Genomic DNA, 6,000 nt, shown 5'->3' on the forward strand with positions numbered 1-6,000 from the left:
CACTGTCTAGGCTGAATGGTCAGTGGGTGATGGAAATGCGGATCCAGCATCAGACAGCACCTTCAGGAGAGGTACTGTGTCTTTTGATGCCACCATAATGCAGTCTAGGGGTGAATTTAATCACATTTTAACCCTATGTTGCCCTGGTCTTCACATATTGCAGCGTTTTGCAGACACGGGATACAAAAATCGGCAAACTTACTGCGGCAGTCAGGAAACATCACGGTGTAGCTTTGATTTTGAAGTAATTTCACTGAAATCAACTCCCGGCTTTCTGTGGGCTCAATCTCTGCCGGTACCGACTACTTGTATAAACGCAGACCATGCTCTCCTCTCATTGGGAAGCCTCCAGACCAGAAGGTGTACAACTCAATCCCCGTTGAGCCTTCATCTCAAGGGGGCTGGAATACAAAGGGGTGGAAGTTATATTATAACTGTATAGAACTCTGGTTAGACCACATCTGGAGTACCGCGTTCAGTTCTGGGCACCGCACCTCAGGAAGGATATATTGGCGCAGTGCAGATTCACCAGCATGATACTGGGGCTAAAAGGGTTAAATTATGAGAAGGGGTTGCATAGACTAGGCTGGCATTCCCTCGAGAATAAAAGATTAGGAGCATTTAAGATGATTCATGGATTTGATAGGGTCGATAAAGGGAAACTATTTCCTCTGGTGGGGGGAGTCCAGAAAAAGGGGGCATAACCTTAAAATTACAGCTCGGCCGTTCAGGGGTGATGTCAGGAAATGTTTCTTCACACAAAGGGGAGTGGAAATCTGGAACTCTCTCCCCCACCAAAAAAAGCTGTTGAGGTGAGATCAGCCATGATCTAATTGAATGTCGGAACAGGCTCGAGGGGCTGAATGGCCTCCTTCTGCTTCTATGATCCTACGGTTTGAATTAGCTCATCTCAGCCAGGACATGGCTGCCACTGGGCAAGAAGGGGAGCAAAACCTTCCAGGGCTCCTGCTTCTAATTGCTATGCAGCAACCAGTGGTGGTAAGTGTCTGAAGAAAGTTCACTTGGTGCCTGAGGAACTATATCCCAACAAAAGTCAGCGCCTCCAGGAGACAAGGGGAGAACGTTAGGGCGGAACAAAGGAAAAGGCATCCAACATGGTATCTGCTCCCAGCCCAAAGTAACTGGATGCCATCATGGGTTCTCGGCGAGGCCAACTTAGGGTAACTTGCAAGCTGATTTTGTTTTACCTCCTTGGAGCTGGTAGCTGGGCTTTACTTGGTATCTGTACGGAATGACTCGGCTGAGATTAGTAACTAATCGTTGAGAGTGGGACTCATGGGAGCACCTCATGCGTCAATCCAATGGAGCACCTTTTAAGTAGGAATCAGTGCCAGGGTATATCTGTGCTTGTGGCTCCCTACGAGTTCCTATCTCAGGTCATCTCTCACCTTTTTGTGCTTCTGTTGATTCCTGGGGCAATTCCCTCCTTGATACAGGGCGTCATCCCAAACTCCATTCTTGCCTGACCAACAAGTGGCATTGACGCAGAGTAAATTACAAGGTGTTATCTGAGTTTATTTGGCTTTTTTTCCATATAGTGCTCTAAATGTGAAGTTGCTGCAGGAAATTTCACCTCTGTAACCTAGGTTCACATCCAGTCTGGACTGACGTGATGCATGTCTTCTCTGTCACAAAGACCCCCTACTTCCACCTCACCCGCCACTGTCTCTACCTCACCCCCTCTGCTGCTGAAACCTTCATCATAGCTGCAGATGCACCTATTCCACTGCTCTCCAGGCCGGCCTCCCATCCTCCATGAATTTCAGCTCATCCTAAACTCTGCTGCCTGTATCCAATGTCGCACCGTCCTGCTTACCCATCACCCCCGCCCATTGGCTCTCGGTCCCCCAGTGCCTTAAATTTAAAATTCTCTTCCTCGTGTTTAAATTCCTCCATGGCCTCACCTCTCCCTATCTCTGTAACCTCCTTCAGCCCTAAAACACCCCCCTGCCCCCGCCACCAAACTCTCCATTCCTCTGACTCTGACCTCTTGTGCATCCCCCATCCTCTTTACCCCACCACTGGCGGCCGTGCCTTCAGCTGCCATGCTCTGGAATTCTCTCCCTAAACCCTTCTGCCTCTCAATCTTCCTCGCCTTCTTTAAGTTTTTGCTAAAAAGAACCCTCTTTGACCAAACTTTTGGTTGCCTCTCCCAATATCCTTTCTGGCTCAGTGTCTGTTTTTTGATTATGCCCCTATGAAGCACTTTGGGATGATTTTCTAAGTTAAGAACGCTATAAAAATGCAAGTTGTTGTTACACTAGTGCACTGTGTGGGGGAGGGGTGTGGGTGGTGGGGACGTCTTCTGAGTTTGAGGCAGAGTGGAGGGATCTTTACTCCACACTTAACCTCTGCTAGATCTGAACTGGGAGTGCTTGAAATGGAAAGTCCCTCATTCCCCAGCACAAATATCAAGTGTAAAATGACACAGACAGAAAACATACTGATGCATGAATATATTTTGCAAAAAGTGCACTTGTTCAGTATCAGTTGCTAGGCTGTTTGTTGAGTTCATTATTGAAGTATATGTCAATGTAAAAGAACGAAAGGACTTGCATTTCTATAGCACCTGTGACCTCAAAAGCACTTTACAGTCAATGAAGTACTTTTTGAAGTGTAGTCACTGTTGTAATGTAGGAAACGCAGCAGCCAATTTGCGCACAGCAAGATCCCACAAACAGCAATGTGATAATGACCAGATAATCTGTTTTAGTGATGTTGGTTGGGGGATAAATATTGCATTCCAATAGGCTGTGCCTTGCTGCTTTATGAATATTAATCTTCTCATTTAAGTTTATTGCATGATTGGCTTCACCTGGGTCCTGTTATATTACAGATTCCGCCCATTCTGCACTTGGAGAGAAAATGCCCGATTCCACTGATGGGATAGAGTAGGTGCTTTTATTTGTGTTATTGCAAAACGTTTTTGGATTATGAAATTCTTGCAACAACTAGAATAATATCTTAGCCAGTGTGTAGAATCTGATCATAGAATATTTGCAGTTTACTTGTATTGGGGTGTATGGACGGCCTGTCCTTGTTATGATATTCCGCTGACCCATGGGGAGTGTTGACATTAATGCAGATGTTGCACTCAGCTGTTTGCACGGTTGAAGTGTTTCCATTAGCTGCCATGGCTAATAAAATGGTGGAGCAGTCTCAACGAACTCCTGTTCCTATGTTCCCATCAGGACCCTTTACAGACCCAGGAGAGAGGGAGTGTGCCCATCGGTACCCCATAAAGAACGAGTGTGGCCCTCGATGACCTCTAAACAGAAAGTGTCCCCCCCGTACCCTGTAACCAGTGAGTGCCCCCTTAGTACCCCTTAAACAGAAAATGTCCCTCCTCAGTAACGTATAACCAGCGAGTGTCCCCTTGGTATCCCTTAAACAGTAAGTCTCACCCCTCAGTACTCCTGAAACAAGGGTGATCTTAAATATCTCATAAAAATAAATTGTTATTCACTGCCCAGTGTGATACAGGTAGGCTTGAGGTTTGTGTTGATCTGTGTTGCGTTAGCTGACCAACTGTGTGACTAGAATGGCCCTACAATGGGTCTCAGTAGCCCTGGGATAGGGAGGAGTAAATGATCCAGTGACCCTCCTCACCAGTGGAAAGTGCACATGTGTCGGGTGAGAACAAGATTGAGTTTGCCTGTGACGCCCTCTATTTACAAATAGCTTCCTATCTCAAGACCAACACTCGCTGTGCAAGATCACACAGGAAGAATGGCCAATTAGCTGAGGTACCAGGGAGGCCTTGTACTCATAGAACCGCGGAGCAGGATAAATCAACACCTTCAGGGAAGAACAGGAAGTGGGGAATTGTAGGATAAAGTTCTCAATGGTAAAACTCCCCTTGTAAACTCTCTTGTTACAGATCGGGAGAAAGAGAAACTAAAATCTAAGCTAAAAGCAGAAATTGCTGGAACTACACAGCAGATCAGTGAGCATCTGAAAGAAAAAGGACAGATTCATATTTTGGGTGGGTACCTTCATCAGAAATTAGAATCATGGAATGATACAGCACAGAAGGAGGCCATTCAGCCCATCGTGCCGATGCTGGGTCTTTGAAAGAGCTATCCAATTAGTCCCACTCCCCTGCTCTTTCCCCATAGCCCTGCAAAATTTTCCCCTTCAAGTGTTTATTGAATTCCCTTTTGAAAGTTATTATTGAATCTACTTCCACCGCCCTTTCAGGCAGCGCATTCCAGATCATAACAACTCGCTGCGCAAATATTTTTTCCCTCATCTCCCCTCTGGTTCTTTTGCCAATTATCTTAAATCTGTGTCCTCTGGTTACTGACCCTTCTGCCACTGGAAACAGTTTCTCTTTATTTACTCTATCAAAACCCTTCGTGATTTTGAACACCTCTATCAAATCTTCCCTTAACCTTCTCTACTCTAAGGAGAACAACCCCAGCTTCTCCAGTCTCTCCACATAACTGAAGTCCCTCAACCGTGGCACCATTCTAGTAAATCTCCTCTGCACCCTGTCTAAGGCCTTGACATCCTTCCTAAAATGTGGTGCCCAGAATTGGCCACAATACTCCAGCTGGGGCCTAACCAGTGTTTTATAAAGGTTTAGCATAACTTGTTAAGTTTTAAAAAAAATATTATCTGACTCATTCATGCACTCTTGTTATGCTATACATTTTGTGCCAGAGCAAAGCAATTTGGTCTTCACATTGAGGCAGAATGTTTCATATAACAAGGGTGCAAAGTCAGCATATTGATGGCACTTCGCATTTTAATAAGACTAGTGAGGCCTGGTTAAGGAGATTTGCTTTATTTCAGTTTTACACTGTATGATTAAGAAAGGATTTTTTTTAACATACATTCTGGGGATGTGGGTGTCACTGGCAAGGCCGGCATTTATTGCCCATCCCTAGTTGCCCCTTGAGAAGGTGGTGGTGGGCCTTCTTCTTGAACCGCTGCAGTCCCATGTGGTGGGTGGGTTACTGGGTCACTTCAGAGGGCAGTTAAGAGTCAACCACGTTGGTGTGGGATTGGAGTCACCTATAGGCCCAGACCGGGTAAGGACGGCAGGTTTCCTTCCCTAAAGGACATTAATGTATCAGGTTTTTTTTACAACAATCTGACAGTTTCATGGTCACTTTTACTGAGGCCAGCTTTTTTATTGCCAAATTTTAAAAACTGAATTAAAATTATCAAACTGCCATGGTGGGATTTGCACTCACGTTCTCTGGATTATTAACCCAGGCCTCTGGATTACTAGTTCAGCAACATACCCACTACATGGCCATACCCTATGATTCTGCTTTCCCCAGTATATCTCAAGTCTGCTGCCTGTTGCTCGAAGTGAGCCGGTACATCACCCAGCAGGTACCTGTGAAATAATAGCAGTCATAGTCTAAATTGTCAAATACATGAAACTATATCTTTGGAGTTCAGCTAGTTTTCAGTGCTGGCTGCCCTTTGCATATAGATACATGGAAAATATGGCTGCAGAACTATTAACGGAACAATCTCACGTTTAAATGTAATCTGCAGAGTATTTTCCTGTGTTACTAGTGGATCTTGGTTGGTGTGGCTTGAGATAAGTTGGAGGTTAAACTGTTATATAAGGACAGGTGTGTTATGCCATAAAATGCACACTGTATTTTTCCTCAGCTAAGATGGTGTTTTGTCCCCTTAAGGCCACAAATACTAATTGCCGTTAAGTAAACACAGGGTAAGGTCAATTAGAGTTTGATTGCAGATTTGAAGGTGCTGGTTAATTTCAGGCTTCAGGTCAATGACTGGATTTCTCTTCTGTTTTGAAGATTGTTTTGCATCTGTAACAAAATGTGAGGTCCGGAGTGTGAGGTCCAGAGTGTGATGCATGTGAGCTAGATGCAGAAACATTAGATAAATAAGCAGGCATTGCATGACCCACTTGGTGTCCAGATAGGGTTACCAGCTCTGGTAGGATTGTATTCCAGGAGGTTTCATCACATGACCTCCAGCCTCCATGTG

The sequence above is a fragment of the Heptranchias perlo genome, chromosome 26 (genome assembly GCF_035084215.1).
Source record: "Heptranchias perlo isolate sHepPer1 chromosome 26, sHepPer1.hap1, whole genome shotgun sequence".
Taxonomy (NCBI): domain Eukaryota; kingdom Metazoa; phylum Chordata; class Chondrichthyes; order Hexanchiformes; family Hexanchidae; genus Heptranchias; species Heptranchias perlo.